This window comes from Nilaparvata lugens, chromosome 11 (assembly GCF_014356525.2).
Source record: "Nilaparvata lugens isolate BPH chromosome 11, ASM1435652v1, whole genome shotgun sequence".
NCBI classification, from domain to species: domain Eukaryota; kingdom Metazoa; phylum Arthropoda; class Insecta; order Hemiptera; family Delphacidae; genus Nilaparvata; species Nilaparvata lugens.
In genome coordinates, this window is record NC_052514.1 from 39,930,947 (window position 1) to 39,955,717 (window position 24,771).

The 24,771-nt window shown below is 35.2% G+C and overlaps 1 protein-coding gene across 1 annotated transcript in view; it reads right to left on the reverse strand.

Annotated features, from left to right (window-relative positions):
- LOC111055247 (forkhead box protein N3) overlaps nt 1-5,739 on the reverse strand; it is a gene marked incomplete in the record, with an annotated part of 201,843 nt that extends 196,104 nt beyond the window's left edge. The window contains 1 exon segment of the mRNA XM_039438425.1: nt 5,340-5,739.
- Between the last annotated feature and the right edge of the window lie 19,032 nt (nt 5,740-24,771).

Consider the following 24,771-nt stretch of genomic DNA (forward strand, 5'->3'; position numbering starts at 1 on the left):
TATGGATGAATTTACAAAATATAAATTAAGAAAAATAATTATTGAGCTGTATATAATATGAAAAAAAAACAATTTGTAATAACTATAGATAAAAATAGATAGAAATAGATAAAATAGATAATATTGTTATGCATCTACATAAATTGGCGGAGCTTTAGACATATCAATGTCCATTCTATGGAAAGAATATTCGAAGTATTCTTCCCACTGACTCTCTACCAAAAGAGATTGATTGATTGATTGATTGAGTACTTTATTTATGTAGATTACAATATAAACTGGCTTATACACTTATATACAATAGCTTACAATACAGCAAAATTATAGATGAATTTACATAATATAGACTAAGAAAATAATTATTGAGCTGTATATAATATGAAAAAAAACAATTTGTAATAACTATAGATAAAATAGATAATATTGTTATGCATCCACATAAATTGGCGGAGCTTTAGACATATCAATGTCCATTCTTCGGAAAGAATATTAAAAATATCCTTCCCACTAACTCTCTACCAAAACGTTAATTTCATTGATCAAACTAAGGATTTATTTATGAATGGAAATATTGTAAAAGTTTCAATTAATATGAATATTTAAGAGAAAAAAAGAGAGAGAGAGAGTGAGAGAGTGAGCGAGAGAGAGGGAGATATAGAAATGGAGAGAGACAGCGCTCTATTTATTGTCTAAGGTCATAAGATCAAGATGATTGGTAGAACGACAGAGAAACTCGACTATAAATTAAATGCGTAGATGAGGACCAGATAACGAATAAAGTGAGGGGATGAGGAAATTGATAATTATAAGAAAAGGAGAGATAAAAAGGGGTGGAATAAGAATAGAAAGAGAGAGTCTGTGAGAAAAGTATAACTGAAACAAAACCACAATATTTGTGATCCCACAACAAAGAAGGTCACTGATAACAGGCCTAAATACTTCAACAGTCAATGATAATATTGTTATCGTAACCTAAGAGCACTTTGGAACCCACACTATCGTTTTCCAATTAGGTTAATCAAATGGGCCACATATACTAAAAAGTAATTATTATTTACTTTCAAAAATGAAGGATTATTCTACACTATAGTGAGGTCCACGTTATTGACCGAGCGAAGTGAGGTCTAAGATTCAAGTCAACGGTTTAGCATTTCTCTTAATGTTTAAATGTTTATATGTTGCGCATTTACGGCGAAACGCGGTAATAGATTTTCATGAAATTTGACAGGTATGTTCCTTTTTTAATTGTGCGTCGACGTTTATACAAGGTTTTTTGGAAATTTTGCATTTCAAGGATAATATAAAAGGAAAAAGGAGCCTCCTTCATACGCCAATATTAGTGTAAAATCAGACTATGGAATTATTCATCATAAATCAGCTGACAATGTGATTACACAGATGTGTGGAGAAGCTAGTCTATTCCTGTATTTCCATAAGGTCTATAGTTTCAATCAGGTACTTGTGCATGAGAATACTGCGTGAGGTCTACTGTTCACAGAACTACTAGTGGCAGTGGAGAAAGATAGGAGAAAATCCGCTGTCTTGTCAATGCCTTCTATAGACGGTAAGCTGATACAAAGTTTTTTGATGTAATATTAACTGTTCATTCTCGTTTGAAATAATAAATTAAATTTTACTAAGCAATGAATCATATTTTTCAATAATTTCTTAATGAATTTTCATAATTAGGGTGGAATATTTTGTTAATTTATTAATAACTAGCTGGCCCGGCGAACTTCGTATCGCCAAATAGTTAATGCATCTCATCACAAACTTTAGCTGGTTGCACACCTGAGAAGGCGCGATGCGGCATTTTATTTATATAGATATTTTTCCAACTACAAAATAAATAATTTACTAAAAATCAATTAATTCTGAACACGGAAGACAGCACAATTATTCGACACAAAGCAATGTCTTTAGAGCATGTAAGTCTTCAACCTGAGGCCGCATTGCTGGATGGTTACACACAGAACAGTCATTTTGTTTTTAGTCGGGGCGTTTAAAATAAAATACATGGGCGGTTATGGAGCAGCACACACTCTTGTCTACTATCTACCGACGGTTGTTGTATGACGCAGTGATTATAACAGCTGATTTTTATTTCTGTATGTGGCCAGCTCACAAAATCTTCTCCCGTAAGGATTACATGTAAACTTTGAAAAACCGTAGGAAAAAGACCTGAAGTAGGATTATGAATTTGATAGGCCATAAACCTGGTCCTGAATATAACGAACACAACTAAAAAAAATCAACAAATTCGGTGCACACATAAAAAATTTATATAGATAGATTCTACATTGTTAAAAGACGATCTGGCAACAGAGCAAAGCGATAAAGAGATAGTGCTATCCGCTTTGTTGAATGATAGACAAGGATAGCAGTACAATTACTAATCAAGCACTGCTATTATAACGTGGACCTCACAATAGCTTCTGCTACTAGATAGGCTAGCAACCAGTTATCACTAACTTATGACTAATTCACTTTGTGAAGGTTTTTTTCAATCAGCGATATTAGTATAATAGTTTGAACAAATGATAAAATATTTCCAATCAGTTTAATTATGTGTTCAATTCAATGAATGCTCTGGAATTAAAATAATCACATGACCCACTCTGTAGTGTGACTGTGTGACCACCCTTTATTCAATCACAATGACAACTACCCCTTCTCCAATTCCCTAAATTCCCTTGGCCTCAAAACTACCTATTTTCGACCCCCTACAAATTTACCTAATTGCTTTGCAATTTGGGTCATTCCTTCTCCAACTGTGGGCGTTCCCCCATCTGCTAGCTTCATTAAAATGATTAATTGATTTATTCTGCTAAATACATATTATTTATTCACTTACACAATAAGTACATTATTGAAATGATAGGGAGAAGAAAAATAAGGTAACCTTGTGCTATTCCTCTCCCAAATTTAGATAACGTAACACATAGTCTGAAATAGGTTAAGGGCCGGTTGCACAAAAGCACAGTTATTATTGATTCAATAATATGCAATCGGAAAATCTATCTATAGTTTTGTTTGTAACTCATCTATTGTGATGTGATTACAAATTAGGTATCCATACAAATACAGTATATGACAGCATAAACGAACTGTAACGAGATACATTGATACACCTCGTATTGTTCTCATGCTACATATGACGACAGCATAGACTCTAGGCCCCGGTTGCACAAATGCTAGTTAAATTTTAATCATGATTAATTCCAGGAGAATCAATCAGAGAAGGCTTCTTCGAGAAGATAGCATAAGAAGATATCTCATGGTATAGGGCGTTTATGTACCAAATTTTACTATTACCTCAATAGAATAGAATAGAAAAGAAGTTTATTGAATAAATAACCTTAAAGAGGCTGCTTCACAAGGTACCATATACGAAACATGTAAATTCAAATATAAAGTAAATTCGTATGGCTTTTATTGGAGGGATGCCCCTTACGGGAAGGTCCCGCCTCGCCTGAATATAAACCGTCAATGGGCCTTACGACTGTCATATTTCAGCCGGGACCAACAATTAACGTGCCCATCCAATAACACGGAAGTGACCTGGTTAAAAAACGTTTGTTACTGAGAGGGTTTGAACCCGGGATCTCTATGCTGCTACAAATATAAATATACATATATCAGTCATCTTTATTTTTAAAAGAATCTACCGTTACAGTTAAAATTAGCATGATATCAACAAATAAATCCGATAGTCTTTTTTCTGGAAGCTATGTAAGGCTAGTAGTATCATAAACTGTAGCGTTCTTACACTCTCACCCGGCCAAAACAGTAATAATAGACAGTAGTCGACAGTAATCATTTATTTATTTATTTACAATATCACATCGGAAATAACAGGTAATGACCCAAATATGTTTCCTTAACACAACAATAAGTACAGTAAGTTATAGAGTTTAATAAAAAAAACTAAAACTATCAGCTTGAGTAAACAAAATATCGCCTTAAAATTCGGAACATAAACGACCAATACCATGGGACATCTTCCTATGTATCTTTTCTATAGTGAGGTCCACGTTATAATGGTTTTGCTATCCTTGTCTATCATTATTCGACAAAGCCGGTGGTACTATCCTTTTATAGGTCCACAACGATGCCAATTATGTTTTTGACAGTGTAGAAATATAATTAATTGATACAGAGAATCGGCATCGCTATTCTCCCATCTTTATCTACTGCCATTATAACGTGGACCTCACTATATATGATTATACTTTACCAAATCACATACGACTTGAACCAAACCAGAGTTTGTTGATAAGGATCAAACTAATCTTGGTTGGACGCCCTATCCGTATTAAAATACACTCCGATTGAGAAGCCTTAATAAACAATCTAGTAATCAAAAATAAAATAGGATTTTTCACAAAAAAATGATGAAATCCATGGACTAACCATCGTGAACCAAACTGAGACAAAAAGTATCTCAGATTTGGTTTAAATTTGCACAATTTACCTGAAAAATGTCAGAGCCAAATTCGGAACTTCCACCTACTATACAGGATGATTTATTTAAGTCTATCAAAAGAGCCTTTTGATAACAATCTAGTACTCAAATATAAAATAAAATTCTAAAATTGAATAAAATACACTTTGATTGAGATGTTTTAATAAACAATCTAGTAATCAAAAATAAAATAGGATTTTTCACAAAAAAATGATGAAATCCTTGGACTAACCATCGTGAACCAAACTGAGAAAAAAAGTATCTCAGATTTGGCTGAAATTTGCGCAATTTACCTGAAAAATGTCAGAGCCAAATTCAGAACTTCCAGCTACTATGCAGGATGATTTATTTAAGAGCCTTTTGATAACAATCTAGTACTCAAATATAAAATAGAATTCTAAAATTAAATGAAATACACTTCGATTGAGATGTCTTGATAAACCAATCTAGTAATCAAAAATAAAATAGATTTCTAAAATTTAATAAAATACACTTTTATTGAGATGTCTTGATAAACCAATCTAGTAATCAAAAATAAAATAGATTTCTAAAATTTAATAAAATACACTTTTATTGAGATGTCTTGATAAACCAATCTAGTAATCAAAAATAAAATAGGATTTTTCACAAAAAATTGATGAAATCCATGGACCATGAAATCCATCGTGAACCAAACTGAGACAAAAAGGATCTCAGATTTGGCTGAAATTTGCACAAATTTACCTGAAAAATGTCAGAGCCAAATTCGGAACAGCCTTTTGACAACAATCTAGTACTCAATTATAAAATAAGATTCTTTTACTTAGTAGAACCGTAATCTAGAGTGCTTCATCGCAAAATCCAACATTATTTAGCCTTGACAATCAACACTCACCTTAAATCGTTGAACAATACAGCAAGACGTCAAACGCTATATCCCATACAAAAGGCACACATTGGTTACGTAGCCAACAACAAATAATTTTATCAATCACCACTACACTGACACTCACTCACTCACTACCACACACTCAATCGATTGTGAGCGTGCGTGTGTAGTAGTAACAGATGACTTAGTAGTGGTACACGTCTACTACGTCATTCATAAACACTGCGAACACTATGCACACAAATCGACTACAACGATAATCGGTCAATTGGAATTCGGAAAACTGAAAAACACACAAACAACAGAGGAGGATGCTGCTAACCTAAAAAACAACAGAACACGGTGAAACAGAAAGCAGTCTGGCACAAGCTGCACATGTGATGCCACGACACCGACTGAGGCTTCAAATCAAACACACAGCAAGCAGGACGAGATGGTGTTAGTTGAGCGACGGGCCGCTAGGTGTCGTCGAGTCGCCAACCAATCAGCTGATTTGTTATTTACAGTGCGTCGTCAGAGCGCCGGCAAGCCAAAACTAGCTGAGGCGGATACCCGGGTCATAGGCCGGATGAGGGAGGGAGAGTCAGAGAGAAAGATAAAGAAATAGAGTGAGTTTCTTTTTAAAGAGAGTCGGTGTGGAGGAGAAAGGATCAGAGAGAAAGGGAGAGAGAGTCAGAGAGAAAGATAAAGAGATAGAGTGAGTTTCTTTTTAAAGAGAGTCGGTGTGGAGGAGAAAGGATCAGAGAGAAAGAAAGATAATGGATAAAGAGTGTGGAATAGAGTGTGTATGACAGGGTGAGAAATATTATGAGAGGGATTGATTGATTGAGTACTTTATTTATGTAGATTACAATATATACTGGCTTACACACTTATATACAATAGCTTACAATACAGCAAAATTATAGATGAATTTAAATAATATAGACTAAGAAAATAATTATTGAACTGTATATGATATGAAAAAGTAATTTTTAATATAATAACTATAGATAATTATATTGTTATGCATGTACATAAATTGGCGGAGCTTTGGACATATCAATGTCCATTCTTCGGAAAGAATATTAAAAATATCCTCCCCACTAACTCTCTACCAAAAGGGAGAGAGAAGAAGAAAGTGAAATGGAAAGAGAAAAATAGAAGGACAGACTGGTAGAGGGAAGAGAATAAGAAACAACTGAGAGATGGAGAAGTTTTAAAAAGAAAGAATGAGCAAGTGGAAGAAAGAGTGAGTAGGAGGGAGAGAGAGAGAGAGAGTGAGAGAGAGAATGTAAAGTAGAGTGAAATGGAAAGAAAAATAGAAGGAGAGTTTGATAGAGGGAAGAGAATGAGAAACAATATTATTGAATGAGAGAGTAGTTGTTATAAAATAGAGAGAATGTGTGAATGAGTGAGAGAAAGAGAGAGAGAGAGTGAGAGAGAGAGAGAATATGAAGAAGGAGAGTGAAATGGAGACAAAAATAGAAGAACAGACTGGTAGAGGGAAGAGAATGAGAAACAATTGAGTGAGAGAGTAGTTTTAAAAAGAGAGAGAATAAGTGAGTGGGAGAGAGAGGGAATGACAGAGGGTATGTTGAGAAGAATGCGAGAATGAAATGGATTGAGACAGATAGAAAGATAGATTGATGGAAGGAAGAGAATAAGAAAAAGTAAGTGAAAGAATAAAAAGTTAAAAAAAAGTTATGAAAGAGAGAGAATGAATGAGTGGGAATGGGAAAGAAAAAGAACTAAGCCAATCAGGGAGCGGTGTTTAAAGAGAATATCAGACAGATAAGAGGAAAAGGAGACAAGGAATCGCCAGGTGAAAAAATAATAATTTTTCACTCAAAATGTTGATTTCAAATCAAAATGTCTGGGCCAAAAATTAAAGAACATGATTGAGCGAAACAAAGAGTGGGTGAGACAAAAAGTGGAAGAAGAAAAAGGTGAAGAAGAAGAAGAAGACAGTGGAGGAGAATGAGGAGGAGGAGGAGGAGGAGAAGGAGGAGGAGGAGAAGGAGGGACAAGAAGAGGAGAAGCAGACAGAGAAGGAGGAGGAGGAAGAGGAGGAGGAGGAGGAGGAGGAGGAGGAGAAGACGGAGAAGAAGAAGAAGAATAATGAGAAGAAGAAGAAGAAAATGAGAAGGAAGAAGACAGGAAGAGAGACGCATTGATAATCAAAATCAGGGCACGAGAGTAAGGCGAAGACATTATTCATCTGCTCCAATTTAATCTCGGTAATACGAGAATCTCGTGATTTGAAAACTGAACAAATGGTTTTTTCTAGAGTAGGATTCACTTTAAACTGTCCAAATTAGTTGAATGGTAAGTACAGTATTAATGTAATTTATAAGGAATGCTGACTGTTCGACTGAGATAAGCCACGTACTGATAAATTACCATGTGTAATTCCATTCACAAAAATGAGCAATTATATTGCTATCAATTGCTGCAATTTTGTTAGATAAATATTTGGCTGACTTTGAATTTTTATTTGCAGAATTCAATTACATGATATGGTTGAAATTTGCTTAACAAAGTGTGCAATGCAATTACAAATTGTTACGGAAAAAATTTGATTATGATAGAACATATTTAAAAAGTCACTTGTGAATTTTCAAGATGGTGAAGGAAGATTGACTTATTCTATAACACTGACGACTAACTATAATAATAACACATTTCAACCAAATACAATGAAATTCCAAGTCTTTTCTATTTCTAATACCTTAATCTATTCTCAATGATAAAACTGAGTAAAGAAATCATTGATAAATTCATTTCGAAACTGAAACCACATGGACTACAAAAAAGCTTCAAGGTTACAGAAAATAAAATATTTTAAACAATCTAAAGCAGGAAACACACAACCTCTAGCTATTCCCTCTCATACCGATAAGTGCAAAAATCTTGACATAGACTGCAACTGTGACAGAATGGAGGAGTCTGAGTCTGTAAAATACTTAGGTGTAATAATCGATTCCAAGCTCAGCTGGGCACACCAAATACAAAAATTGAGAAAAGAGTTAAGGGTGACATGTAGAAAATTATATTTCATCCGCAAACTCTGCCCTAAGCACTTGCTGAGAACGCTATATTTTGCACTTGTCGAGAGCAGACTGCAATACGGAATAACGGTTTGGGGAGGTGCATACTTTTCTGTTTTAAAACCAATCTTAACTGAGCAAAAATACATAATTCGCACTATAGCAAACAAACCTCGCTTAACAAGTTCACTGCCGCTGTTCAGGGAATGGGGCCTTTTGCCTTTGAGATACCTGTACTTCTATAAAGTATTACTAACTTTTTACAATAGGAGTGGACACCTTGTCAATCCACGGCGGGAAACTTGTGGACTCCGTTCAGCGGGAAGTCTACTTCCCCCAAAACCAAACAAAGAATGCTTTCGTAGATTTTATTCCTATGTAGCCCCTAAAATATTCAACAACATACCAATCGTAGCAAGAAAGCAAACATGCTATCTAAAACTCAAAAAAGAAATTAAAAAATGGCTGTTAACAATGGATGAGATCGAAGACCTATTTAAAAAAAAATAGTTCAATTCACAAGCTAAGATTGCACCCATAAGCCACAATACACAAACATAATTATAATTAAATAATAAAAGCTTGAAAGGTACGGAACGAACTATTTTCTTTTCTTTCTTTCTTACGCTTGCTTTTGTTTTTGACAATAACTGGCAAAGCTGCTTTTCATCATTCATCTCTCTCTTTTCATTTTCAACATAGATTAATGTTCATTGTCATAACCTCATTCTTCATCTTCTCTTGAAAAAAAAACTTCTAGTTTTACACTACAATATCTTTTAGACATAAGGTAGTACTGTCTCCATTATTCACTTTCTTTTTTTATTAAAATATTAATAACTTTTGTAAAAATTCCGACTGTAAGCTCTTTTGTTAGAATATTTACATTTCATGGTTTAATTTAATTTATTTTTAATTGATTGCATCAAATAAATTATACAAATGGACTTTGATGGCAACTCCCAAAATAGAATTTTTCTCGGGAGTGTCTTCTCAATAGAATAATTATTTCTAGTAGTAATGTTGTGTTTGTAATGAATGCTTATTGAGAAATAAAATTATTATTATTATTATAATTACTTACCAAGATAGACAAATATACAAATGTGAGGAAACGTACCTGAAAAATACAATGCGAAAATTAATATTACTTGAAAAGAAATGAAAATCGAAAACAATATTATTATTAGAATTGAAATACTGAAAAAATGTAAAACATACTCTACACACTTAGGCCTGGTCGCACAAACGCCGGTTAAATGTAAATCGTGATTAATTTCACGAGAACCAATCAGAGAAGAAGCCTTATGGCTTCTCTGATTGGCTCTCGTGGGATTAATCACGATTAAAATTGAATAGGCTTTTGTACAACCGGCAATTACTGTATTGAATGAAACGAGACTTGATATATTGTCAGGAACAATGATTTATTGAAGCAATTCTAGATGATAGTTTCGGCTGCTACACCGTTATCAATATCTAGTTAACTGAAAACTTGAAAATTGAGCAACAGAATATGAAAGTGTGATTGAAGGCAGCCCTACGATTGGCCATTAGCTGTTGACCAATGAGGATTGAGCTCTAATCGTTACTTGCTTACGATTAAAAACAGTTTGCACCCATTTGATTATCAATTGTTTTGTTTGTCCTGTTTGTTTAGTTTCGTAGTACTCCTTTTCATTTCTCCTTTTTTTAGTTAACTTGTTCATAGTATCATAGTTGTAGTACCGTAATGTAATTAAATATAATTATTGTCATCGTTGGTAATTGCAAAACCATTAGGTTCCATAAGCATAACTTTTAAATAGCTATGCGAACTTTGTTGTTCAATTAGTCTAATGCTTGTTTTATTCATAATCTTGCTTTCTTCTTTATAATTATAATCTCTTTCACCTCATCTCTGGAAAGTTTCCACTTTTATTTTTTTAGGTACCTACCTAAGTTAGTTACAATTATTATCAACTCGTTTGTAATTTTCTTTGTGTCTTTGTTTGATCTTTTTTTAATAACCTACCTCCGCACAGGTTTTAAACCTATGCAGGTATCATTTTCCCTCAAATATTACCCGTCATTTTTTATAATAGACATTATATTTATATATATTTATATATAATATATATATATATATATATTAATATATATATTATATATATTTATATATAATATTTATATTTATTATATTTATTCTAGCAGTAATGTTACTTTCTTATTAATAAACTATAAATATATAGCTACATTTAGCATCAACTTGCTAATGCAATAAGTAAGTTCCCTTATTGTTTTTCGTTTTCTTTGTTTGTAATGTTTTTTGGAAAATAAAGTTCAAAGATTTTCTAATGTAACTGGACGAGATCAAAACTCTTCACGCCAAGTTGACCTAAAAATCGTCACGGCTAGCCTACCTCTATATATATACTGTTACTCTCACATATATACTTTCAAGGTAGTTTGAGCTTCGTAAAGCTCCTCTCATATTATCCCCAAGTCAAAGCCTATCGTGAAAGTAATACTAGGATAGAAAAACATCGTGACACATTTACACACACTGTTTCTTCTCCAAAGAATGACGGTGTGGAAGGGAAAGGATCGGAGGGAAACAAAGATAGATGGATGAAGAGGATGAAACAGAGTGTGTGTGTATGACAGTGACAGAGAGAGAGAGAGAGTGAGAGAGACAGAGTTAAAGCAGAAATAGAGCAAGCTTATCTAGAGAACGTCATCCCCTTATACAGTATCTTTACTCATCCCAACCATCTTTCTTGACAACTACTGAGGATATCTGTTTATTTCACTTATCCTATAACTGATATTCTTTTGCCTTTACTGGTTGCACTATTTTTCTCACAGAATTTTCTCTAGAATTCACAGCATGAATCTTTCTCTGCATCGGTTCAGATGCTGCGGAGGCTCTTCTACATTCTCCATATAGATGAATATTTCTAGTTCTGAACACAGAATAACATTCAAATATTACACACAGTACCACGCTAATAAAGCTATATTACTCCCAACTCAGCCCTTTAAACGCCGTCGAGCTGACACTTTTATTTTATTTATTTATTGTTTTTTTTCTATCCTTAGTTTTAAAATTTATTATTAAAATAAACTCTCTTATTATTCTTTCAAATTTATTTATTATTCATAGTTTGTAATTTATTTTATTATTGCTAGTGTTTGCCCTCTGTCTGATAATTTGCGACTCCTCCCTGCACACGGACAAATCATCCAGGCAGGGAGAATTTATTCATGTCATTTATAACACTTTTATATTTTGTGAATATGTAATATTTTATGAATAAAACAATTTGATTTGATTTGATTTTGATTTGATATCTCTCAACAAATCTATGCTCCAATTATTGTTATAGTTTTGGGTTTATCCTGTTGATTCTCTCCCAATCATTAATTTATATTGTGATTGTGGAATGTAATAAATAAATAATACGAGTTCAACTTTATGCTACAACCAACCCGGAAGAAGTTTCTCGACTTCTAAGAAAATAGCACGACCACAATGAAATCCTCCTACAGTGGGGTCCACGTTATAATGACAGTGTTTGATTAGCAAATGGTATTGCTATCCTTGTCTATCATTCAACAAAGAAGATAGCGCTATCTCTTTCTCGCTTTTCTCCATTGCCAGATCGTCTATTAACAATGTAGAATTAATAATTAATCAACAAAATATTTCATCTTCTTATGAAATTGAAATTATTATATTGAAAAATATAATTTCTCGCTTAATAAAATATTATTGATTATTTTAAACGAGAATGAACCGTTAATATTACATCAATAAACCAATCAGCTACCGTCTATAGAAGGCATTGACAAGACAGAGGTTCGGCAACGTTGTTCTGCTATCTTTCTTCACTGCCATTATACGTGGACCTCATTGTACTCAAGACTCGCAAGAATGTTCCAAAAAATTCAAACAATTGAAGATAAATGTAAATTAATGCAATTTTTAAATGACTAAAATATGGATAACTCGGCAAAAAATGTTTCATGACTTCAATCAATTGACACGTTCGAAAAAAATCAATTATCCATTATTATTATTGAAAGAAAATCCAAATTAAATGCTGTAATTTCCATCTGTAATCAATTATGCAATTACCTGACAGTACAATTCAACCAGAAACCGTCAGGAAGAAATTATTTAACAAAAAATCCGACCTAACTAGCTAACCAATCTACAAATCGCTAGCACAAAAATATGAATAACTCTACAAAAATGTTTTAAGACTTCAAACAATTGAAGACACATTCAAATAATTTCAATTTTCCAATTACATGATAGCTGTATAGCAAAATTCAACGAAAAACCGTCAGGGGTAATTAATTCAACCAAAAATCAGACCTAACTTGCTAACTAAAGGGCACGCCACACCAAGCTCGCTACCGCGGCGGTAGCGAAGTTTTAAAAATCGCTAGCCATGTATTCAGGTTGAGCGCGCCACACCGAGCTCGCTACCGCGACGGTAGTACGGCGCACTACCACCTACGACCGCCTGCTAGGCGATTCAACAAAACTTCGCTGAGAGGTAGTACGGCGGACAAAGCGAGCTCAGTGTGGCGCGCTCAACCTGAATACATGGCAGGCGATTCGAAGAGGTAGCGCATGCGCACCTCTCCTCCTTGCAACACAACGCAACTAGTACGTCTCACCCCCCACTACTAGACTCACTACTCGGAGACTACCACTAGCAGACGTTTTTCGGTGTGGCGTGCTCAGCCGAGAAAACTACCACCAGCGGTACTACCTCGGCGGTACTGGCGAGCTTGGTGTGGCGAGTCCTTAACTAATCCACAAATCGCTAGCACTCAAGACTCAAAATCCCAAAAATATTCCAAAAATTCAAAAAAATGAAGAAAAATTTGAATAAATTCAATTTTTCGATTATCTGATGCTATTACAGCACAATTTGAAAAAAGTCCGTCAGGAGACAATTCAACACAAAATCCGACCTAACTAGCTAACCAATCTACAAATCTCTAGCACAAAAATATGAATAACTCTACCAAAATGTTTTAGGACTTCATACAATTGAAGACAAATTCAAATTTCAATTACCTGATATAGTTACAGCACAATTCGACCAAAAACCGACCTAACCGTCAGGAGTGAATTATTTAACAAAACATCCAACCTAACTAGCTAACCAATCTACAAATCGCTAGCACAAAAATATGAATAACTCTACAAAAATGTTTCAAGACTTCAAACAATTGCAGACAAATTCAAATAAATTCAATATTTCGATTATCTGATAGCTATTACAGCACAATTCGACCAAAAACCGTCAGGAGTAATTAATTTAACCAAAAATCCGACCTAACAAATCTACAAATCTTTAGCACTGAAATATGAATAACTCTACAAAAACGTTTCAGGACTTCAAACAATTGAAGACAAATTCAAATTTCAATTACCTGATATAGTTACAGCACAATTCGACCAAAAACCGTCCTAACTGATAGGAGTAATTAATTCAAACAAATACGACCTAACTATTTAACTAATCGACAAATGGCTAGCACTCAATTATGTATAACTGTAAACAAGGTGGTGTGAATGTGTGACACTGGCACTGGCACTGGAATGCTAACCAAGAGGCAGTGGTCCGGGACGCTGGCTGCTGGCTTCCGGTTACCATGGCAACGAGGCGTCACCGTTGCCATGACAACCACGGAGCAACCGAGAATCAAGATCTCGTTGCTACGCGAGAGGTGATCACAACAGGCAAGTGTGCGTTTTGAGAGAGGGATTCTGGAGGTGGTGGCTGAGGAGGAGTGGGAAAGGAAGAGAGTGAGGAGGAGGAGGAGAAGGATTGGGAGAAAGTGGACGATGATGAGGTGGAAGAAGGAGAAAGAGGAGGGGGTGGAAAAAGTGTAGGATTTATAAGGATGATTAGATGAGAAGGGAGGGATGGGAAAGGGTGTAGAGTTGAGTGGATTGAGAGAGGAGAGGAGGAGGAGGAGGAGGAGGAGGAGGAGGAGTAGGAGGAGGAATTGATAAAGTGGAATTGAACCTAGGAATTGATAAAGTGGAACAGCGAGAAGGATAGAGGAGGAGGAAGTAGAAGAGAAGATAGAAGAGGAGAAGAGAGTAAGAAGGAAGTGGAGGTGAACATGGAACGAGAAAGAAAGGAGGATGAGAAGAATCAGAGGACGTAGTAGGAAAAGGAGGAGAATCAGGATGTGAAGGAAGATGTGGAGGTAGAGAATAAGAATGGTGGGTGAAGAAAATGAGGAGACGGAGGTGGAGAAAAAGTAGAGGGAGAACAATGTGTAGGAGGAGAAGTATGAGAATGCGGAGGTGTTAGTGGAGGATAATGGGACGAGGAGGAGGAAGAGAGAAAGAATAGTAGGATGAGAAGGATATAAATAGTGAGGAGGAAGAGGAGAAGGAGGTGGAAGAAGAAAAGTAAAGGAAGATGAATAGATGTAAAGCTGCAGAACAGTTCTCACTTCGGTTTCCACTTTCTCTGAAACGATTTCTCACTCAAACCGTTCCCTCTCATTTGCTTAACGTTTTGCGAGATGCGCACTTTCGCTTGACCGACCAACCAATTGTCCAACATACAAGTTGCTCGAAATAAGTGCGATTGGTTGGTCAAATGCTGGGGTTTCATTCAGAAAGTAGGTAATTGTAATACTGCAAAATGCCAATTTTATAGTCAAGATTTTTCTCAGTAAATCAGTTGCATTTCAAATAACTGAGATCCCTTTGAACGGCACCTTCACAATATTTCCCGGTGATTCGGAACCCACCCAAAGCTTAATTATCATTCCTATTATCCAAGCATAAGAACTCGAATGTTCATCAGTCTTGGAAAGTGCAACAATAAGACCCGGTTGCACAAAAGCCGGTTAAATTTGAACCGTGATTAATTTTACGAGAACAAATCAGAGTTTTTTTCTTGAAAAGACGGCTTCTCTGATTGGTTCTCGTGAATTAAACACGGTTCAAATTTAACCGGCTTTTATGCAACCGGCACTGAGGCTAGCAATACAGCAGATAAAGTACTTTTATAATTATTATTAATCATCATCTTATTCTTCTGCTTCATCTTCTTCTTCCTCGTCTTCTTCTACTCCTTCTAATTCTTCATCTTACTATCCAACTTCTCCTTCCTCTTCCTATTGTTGTTATTCTTCCTCTCCTGTTGTTGTTCTCCCTCTTTTTCTTCTGCGTTTTCTTCTTCCCCTTCTCTTCTACTCCTTCTCCCTCTTCTTCTCCTCCTTCCTCTTCTTCACCACCACCCTCTTCTCCTTCATCACCTCCCTCTACTTCACCATTTTCTCCCTCTTCTCGTTCTTCCCCTTTTTCTTCAACTCTTCATCTTCACCACTACCTCTTTCCCAACTCGTTGTCTTTCAACCGAACTGAAGACATCGTTGTCTTTTCACTGTTTGCTAGCGGATAGCAAAGCAAAGCCCGTCAAGTTCCAAAGACTCGAAACTTTTCAAATAGGATTAACGCTTCCTCGCTTGCTTAAATAGTTCCCCTTATTCATTCCCTCCTCTTCCCTACCAACTCACATTTTCTCACACACTTCTCACTCACTCTGTCTCACTCTCTCTTTATCTCTCACCACACACCCCTCTCACTCATTCACTCTCTCACTCACTCTCTCTCTCACCACACACCCCTCTCACTCATTTATTCTCTCACACTCTCTCTCTCTCTCCCTCTTTATCTCTCACTCCACCAGACGTCACACCAAGGAATGGAGTGAGAGGGGAAATTAATAGATTTCCTTCGTCGTGTTTGTTAGCCTTGTTTTTGTACCAAGAGTCTTTCGCTAGCTGTGAAAACTCGCTGGTTGAATAAGATTGAAAATATTTCCCGGATATTCAGAGCTGTAGGCCCATTAATAATCTCATACCATCACCTACGCACAAGTCTAGGACTCGCCTAGGCATCATCTTAATTTCTAATTACTGGAGGTTATGGTATGTTATTAACATTTGTTCCAACTACGAATAAATGGGAAATATTTCAAGTCTATGTGCCGGTTGCATAAAAGCCGGTTAAGTTTCAACCGTGATTAATTCCATGAGAACCAATCAAAGAAGCCGTCTTTTCAAAAACGTCTTCTCTGTTTGGTTCTCGTATAGTTAATCACGGTTAAAATTTAACCGGCTTTTGTGCAACCAGGCCTTTATGTACTTTATTATTAATTTACAAAGGATTTTCTGACTAACAAAATAGAATAATCAATGTAACGAGAAATTGATAGTTGAATTGGAGGTCAAGGGAATAAATAAAATTATGTTTTTTGAAGCTTCAATTCTTCTTGCTCTTTTTGTCAATAGGCTTATTAAATTTTTGTTTATATCTTTTCCTACAGTTACGTTGAAAAGTGGCCATTGCTGCACTGATTACAGAACGCAAAGAATCACTTTTCCGCTCTAGTGCGGGAAAAATTTTTCTGCACTCCAGATTTGCAACATGGCAACGCGAAATACTTAGTAGGTTATATGGAGCAACAGTGCAGCAAAATCAAAATGAAGTTGGTAACAGTGACTGGGCTGCTATAGTGAGCAGACGTGCAACGAAGCACAACGCGCTAATTATTAGTATTAGATATTATAACCAAGGACAACATTTTTATTCAATTTGACAATAAATTAAGGTTTTTATCAATAATAAAATTACACAGAAAAAACATTTGATGGATTTCAGGCAATTTTACCCATAATTACCCACTTTTCATATTCAATGGTAACTGTAGGAAAAACTTAATGTGAAATACGTGCGCAAAGTTCCTCTGCTGCACTCAAGAAACCATTCCGCCCTCGCCTACGGCTCGGGCGTAAACGTTTCTTTCGTTGCAGCAAACTGTCACTTTGCGCACTAGTTGCACAAATAACTATTTTGTCATAGTCATTCAATTTCAGCTGTTTTACATCCATGAAATCAAGCCGGTAAACAGCTGATTGTAGAACAAATAAACATATGATTCTCATTACAGCATACTATACTGTAATAAAATCATATGTTTTCTTTACAGTCGAGTATGTTTCCTAGTTCCGAATTTGGAACAGCAAAACTGCCGCCTTTTAGCGCTCCAGGTGGATGTTTTGTCAACTACAATCAAGAAATTCCTGATTCGAAACTTGTAAACTAGGTTATGTTTATAAAATGCTTGTAGTAATGTCAGCACAAGCAGGTAATGTTTTCTGTTTCTGAATTATTGTTACTTGGACATGAATGTCTTAACGGCCCTTTCCGTCCTTGTAACTTAAGATACTATAAAATTTATAATTAGAACAGTAAATACATGCTCTGTGAACAAGTGAATAAAAAAATCAGTAGAAACCTAGATTTAATACATATAAAACATAAAATAAAAGTGTGTTTCAAACTAATCCTATACTAATACAAAACTAAATAAACTAATCAATATGCTTAGTTTAGTGGTGAATCGATTAAGGTTGCTGATCGTCTTTAGGGAGGTTACAATGTAACAGGTTACACCTGTGCAGAGTTACACTAATGTCTTATCTTAGCATCTCCATTACTTCCGGGTCGGTTTCCGGTTAAGGGTCTCCAGTCTCCTCTGCAACTTATGGCTTTCGGAAATAGCTTCCCAGCTCCCTACTGCACCCTACATGTATATATAATGTGGTATATAGTAGGTTCAATATAATATAATATATTATACATATCATGTATTCTGTTGTTGCTCAAGAGTTGTATCGATAGGTTATACCTTTATAAAAAGCAAATTATCAATTCTCTACTATGGTCAACCGTATGAAAATAGTCCGATGATGAGTGAACCGTTGTCAAATAAGAGTTGTTCAACATTGTCAACAACTAATTATAAATCAGAATTAATTGACCGAGCGAAGTATGGTCTAAGATTCAAGTCGATGGATTGGCATTTCTCTTTATGTTTAAATGTTGCGCGAAAACAACATCGTTGTTTACGGCGAAAATGCGGTAATAGATTTTCATGAAATTTGACAAGTATGTTCCTTTTTAAATTGCGCGTCGACGTATATACAAGGTTTTTGGAAATTTGCATTTTAAGGATAATATAAAAGGAAAGAGGAGCCTCCTTCATACGCCAATATTACCGTAAAAATCAGACATTGAACATCTCGAAAATGTATCTTTCCATCAACGTTAGTAGATAGTTGTCTACTAACTTTGTCTTTCCATAAGCTGAGGCCATGATTCTAGTTTAGAGTTTGGAGAATTCATTTTTTTTACATTTTTCTTTTTTAATCTGATGATCAAAATTGCAACAAATATTATTGAAAAGAAATTGATTTCTAAAATCATGAAAAGTGAGAAATGAAGTTTGTAGGAAATCAGCATTATGGTAGTTTATTTTGTTAATTTCAGCACACCGATTTTTCGCCAACACGACAACACAGAATGTTCTTTGTTGGGTTTATTGGATTGGCGTATCGACCGCAGCCAGACCTGATAACAGCGCTCACACTCACATTCCGGGAAGACACGTCACGGTACGATAGGACAGAAAGCTCTATGTTTATTTAGGATTTTTTCTAGACCTTTTAAATTGATGAATTATTTATTGTACTATTATACTATTTAAATTATTTTTGAGAAAACATAACAACAGGGTCAATGGAACTTACTGAGAGCGAGGTCTACTGTTCACAGAACTACTAGTATTTTTATAATAAACCTGACGATCTGTCAACATATTTGGGTACGGGTGGTGAGGAAGTACTCGGCCGTTTCTATTTCCATCGGACTACTTTTGTACGGTTGACTATAGTTGCTTCATTGCATATCACAGAAATTTCGGAATTTAATAAAATTATTTCCATTCATTTCCATTTCTATTCATCATATCAATTCTTTGAATAATTTTATGATACTATTTCTTCCTCTTCTTCTTCTTCTTCTTCTTCTTCAATCAATCAAGCAAGCTTCTTCTTCTTCTACTTCAATCAATCAATCAATCAATACATCTTCTTCATCATCATCATCATCATCATCATCTTCTTCTTCTTCTTCTTCTTCTTCTTCTACTTCAATCAATCAATACATCTTCATCATCATCATCATCATCATCATCATCATCATCATCATCATCATCATCATCATCTTCTTCTTCTTCTTCTTCTTCTTCTTCTTCTTCTTCTTCTTCTTCCTGGTTGAATAAACCAGGAATGAATATTACAATACTGAAATATTCGTGGTTTAGCTAACAGAAAGTCTGTCCATTTTATGCAGTAATGTCGATATTATTATATTGTGCAGAAGTTCCCAGGAACCTTGTACCGTAGTACACCTCACCTGTCACAATAAAGGTTAAGGATCAAAAGGTTCTTATATGGTGTATTCGATAGTCACGTCTAGTATCACATAGCCCTGTTAAACTAGTAGTTCTGTGAACAGTAGACCTCACTCAGTATTCTCATTCACAAGTACCTGATTGAAACTATAGACCTCATGGAAATACAGCAATAGACTGGCTTGTCCACACATCTGTGTAATCACTTGTCAGCTGATTTATGATGAATAATTCTATAGTCTGATATTTACTCTAATATTGGCGTATGAAGGAGGCTACTTTTTCCTTCTATATTATCCTTGAAATGCAAAATTTCCAAAAACCTTGTATATACGTCGACGCGCAATTTAAAAAGGAACATACCTTTCAAATTTCATGAAAATCTATTATCGCGTTTCGTTGTAAATGCGCAACATATAAACATTCAAGCATTTAAACAGAGAAATGCCAAACCGTCGACTTGAATCTTAGACCTCACTTCGTTCGGTCAATTATATTATAAGTATTCCTAGTTTCCCAGTAAGCATGGCCAATCATGAAAACGACTAAAACAAGTACCATGTTTAGAATTACTTTTTAATGATATATTTGGCTGCATTTTATAGAACGAATGTTTTTAAATTTAGAAGTCGGGTTGTCTCGATTAGAGGAATTAAAATTACTTGATCAATTCTGAAAATATATTGTTTGATGATTAAAATAGTTATTTGTATATCTAGAGTGAAAAGTGCTGTTTTTTCTCCCTGAGGGAAAAGTTTGAAGCCCGAGGCGAAGCCGAGGGCAACAATTTTCCTCCACCTACATCTTTATAAAAACTGCAAATAAAAATAATTTTTAAAAACGTATGTGACCAAACAATGTGTTACAACATAATCTAAAAAGTAAACAGAAACAGCTGGCTTGTAATCACAGTTCTCCTCCGACAGCACTATCTGTCGGCTAAAGTTGTAACAACAATGACAGCCAAAACTACAGCTATCATGAAGTTCCCGTTTCAAATTTGATTAGTTAATAAGTAATATTCGTTGGCTGATATTTTGAATAACATGGAATAAAAGAAAAAAATTTATAAATTTTTTTTAGTATAGTGATATGAAGTTTGTAATAATAATTTCAGCATACAAACATAAATTTTATATATCGATCAAATGTCTGGTTGAGGTATTGAAGTTGGTTTAATGACTACTCTATATGCTTCCTCATCTGAGCTTAGACCTTCTGACCTATTCCAAATGTACGTTTTTAAAATAGAGATGCTTCCCATGTTATTTAAATGGAGTCACTTTTACTCCCTAGGGAGTTTTTCTGTTTCTTAGTACCGAGAGCGAAAAAGTGACACTTTAGTATCATGTTTCAGGGAGTAAAGTAAGTACTTTTGACAGTAGGTGGAGGAAAAATATATTTTTGTCATAGTCATTCAATATCAGCTGTTTTCCATGCATGAAATCAAGCCGGTAAACAGCTGTTTGCAGAACAAATAAACATATGATTCTCATTACAGCATACTCTACTGTATCGAAACCATATGTTTTCTTTACAGTCGGGTATGTTTCCTAGTTCCGAAATAGGAACAGCAAAACTGCTACAAAAAAACGACTTTCAGCGCTCCAGGTGGAAGTTTTGTCAACTTCCACAAAATTCCTGATTCAGAATTTGTAAACTAGATTATGTTCACAGAATCCATGAAGAAGTTCAGCACAAGCAGGTAATGTTTTCTATTTCTCAATTATTCTTCTTTAGATTATTATGACAAAAAATAGTGTAAGTTACTTGGACTTGAATGTCTTTTGTAGTGCTCGAATGAAATTCTAGTCTCGGCTAACACCTCGACTAGAATCATCATTCTCGTAAAAGACCCCTTCCCGTCCTTGTGACGTAAGATACTATTTCCTAACGAATAAAATATAATTGAATATTTCTAACGAGAAAGGACGGTAGTTAATATTACATCAGATATACCGAGAAATCAGCCACCTCTTTTATAGAAGTTAGTGACACGGCAGAAAATCGGCAAACCGATATAACGTGGACCTCACTATAGTGTAAGTTAGTGTACTTGACAGATTCAAAACTCAATGAAAATGATAGGACGACATAGTTGCCACGTTTCTTTCTATACCTCTTTATTTTTTCTCCACCGCCTCCTATATAAATAGATGTTAATCCATTGAATAGACTATTAAATAGTAAATAGCTGTGATGTCTGGGTGAAGAATTAAATTAAATAATATAATTGTCCACCGCCTCCTATATAAATAGTAAATGTTGATCTATTAATTTCTCATCAAAACGCAGTAAGATAGGAATGTTAATTAGACCAACTCTCTCTAAAGCAGGAAACTGCTACCTAAGCTTAATATAACGAAAATTTTCAACCGACCTAATGAAGTAGAAACGCTAATATGCAAATATTGAATACGACCTGCGTATCGCTGAAATTACAAATTGGCGAATTAGAGAAACGCGAATGGCAGCTTCACCCTCTAGTACCACATATTAAAGGGCCGCTTTTCCAATCAATGAATCAGTCGTGTATGTATTTGACGGGGATACATTGGTCTAAAGTTGTAAGGTTGTACTTTTCTCCTATACCTGTACAGGTATATCTGAGAGTATACGTTGTAACAAGTATACCTGTGCGTATAAACACATATACGTTGTAACCTGTAATAGGGGTTCATCAGTGCAGTACTGTATCCACGTAGGGAAATCGCTTATTTTAATTAATTCCTTCAATTTATTCACTTGTTTACTCTCCGAAATTAGTTTGTACTCTCATCAATCTAAGCTTTCCTCTCTCACCATCCCACCCTGTGTCTCTCTCTCTCTGTCACTCGACCCACCCCCCTTCCCAGAAGTACGGTTAACTTTCTGTAATCACTGTTCTTCTTCAAATCATTATGTGTGTTTTCGTTTTCTCCCTTTTGGTATTTACTGTCTTGCTCCCACTTAATACTTCTAATACAAATAAGAGTCTGTCTTTCAACGTTTCCTAGTAGTTTTATTATTTCTCCCAAAAAGTTACTTGATTTCTAAACTACTTACTTACTTTTGTTACTTACTACTATATTTTTACTTATTACTTTACAGTTTTAGAGGTTTAAAGCTACTCTAGAACATGATACGCCATAGTAGGTAAATTTCCACACAGAAAACACTAAGGCCCGCCGCAAAGTAGACCCACGCTAATCCACGAAAAGCAACCCACGCCGTGGAATGTTTTGTAAACCATTGCTATAGAATTATTAATAATCAATCAGCTGACGAGTGGATTATTCATTGCATGTATTACACAGATGTCTAGAGAAGCCTAGCAATGGTTTACAAAACATCCCACGGCGTGGGTTGCTTTTCGTGGGTCTACTTTGCGTCGGGCCTTAGGGCCGGTTTTTGAGCTCGGGATTTAGCTTTAGGGAAAAGTTCTAGACTTTGAACAGCTGGAGTCAGAAAATTTGGCTTTCCAAAATGGGGCATAGTCGCAGTCTACGTTTAAATTATCGAAAAACTATAAAATTGAACACAAAAAAAATAAAGAGAAAATAGTGTATAAAGTTTCGGCTATTTTGAATTATTTAGGAATGTTTCATTTCGTCAAGGAAAAACGTTTCCAATTATAGAAATGAGAAAATGAAGATTATCATAAAAGTTCTCGAAGATTATCACAAAAAATCGAGGTTGAATGTGTAGAATATGTACTATATCAAATGTCTGAGACTAGTAGTTCTGTGAACAGTAGACCTCACGCAGTATTCTCATCCACAAGTACCTGATTGAAACTTTAGACCTTATGGAAATACAGCAATAGACTGGCTCCTCCACACATCTGTGTAATCACTTGTCAGCTGATTTATGATGAATAATTCTATAGTCTGATTTTACTCTAATATTGGCGTATGAAGGAGGCTCCTTTTTCCTTTTATATTAGCCTTGAAATAGAAAATTTCCAAAAACCTTGTATATACGTCAACGCGCAATTAATATACCTGTCAAATTCCATGAAAATCTATTACTGCGTTCCGCCGTGAATGCGCAACATATGAACATATAAACATTAAAATGAAATATGCCAAACCGTCGACTTGAATCTTAGACCTCACTTCGCTCGGTCAATAAAAATGTATAATAACGGGGTATCATTCGTGAGAAATGTGCCTTCTACTCAAGCCGAGTTCATACTGAACAAATGTTCGACAAACATGTTTGTTGAAAAAGTTTGTGCAAATTTTATTATGTTTGCCCGTGGCCAGTGTGGACGCGTCACCAAACAAAATATTTGTAAGTGGGAAGAACAGGTTTTATGTTTTACAGCTGTCAACACTGAAAATTGGAAAACAGTAATTTTTACTTTCCTTGCCCTATTACCATAGGTAAGGAAAGTATTGCTTTCCGAAAAAAAATTAAGGTACCCCAATTTCTAAATTTCTATACGTTTCAAGGTCCCCTGAGTCCAAAAAACTGGTTTTTGGGTATTGGTCTGTATGTGTGTGTGTGTGTGTGTGTGTATGAGTGTATGTGCGTCTGTGTACTTTCACTATAAGGATCCGACACGAAAAATTTCGATCAAATGCAATTCAAGATGGCGGCTAAAGTGGCGAAAATGTTGTCAAAAAAAAGGGTTTTTCGTGATTTTCTCGGAAACGGCTCCAACGATTTTGATCAAGTTCATACCTAAAATAGTCATCGATAAGCTCTATCAACTACCACAAGTCCCATATCTGTAAAAATTTCAGGAGCTCCGCCCCATCAATGCAGATAGATTCCCAATTATCAGGCTTCAGATACAATTTAAGCGAAACAAATCAAGTGGAGTAGATTGAGCATGAAAATCTCTACAATTAATGTTCAGTAACATTTTCACCTGAAATTGAAAATAAGCTTTAAATTCGAGAAAATGTGATTATTCAATTGCAAATTATTGTTGATTCTATTAAATCATTCACTATGAAGAGATAGCAGACCTCATGTGTGTCTCCAGCGTTATTGCCCTGTCACCAGCTGGCTCAAATATTTGAATAATAGACTTGAGATGCGCGAGAACACTAGCGTCAGGTGATCAATTTTCATAACGGCAAGGAAAGTTGTGTGAGTGCGCCACACCAGATTTTTGTTTGACAAATA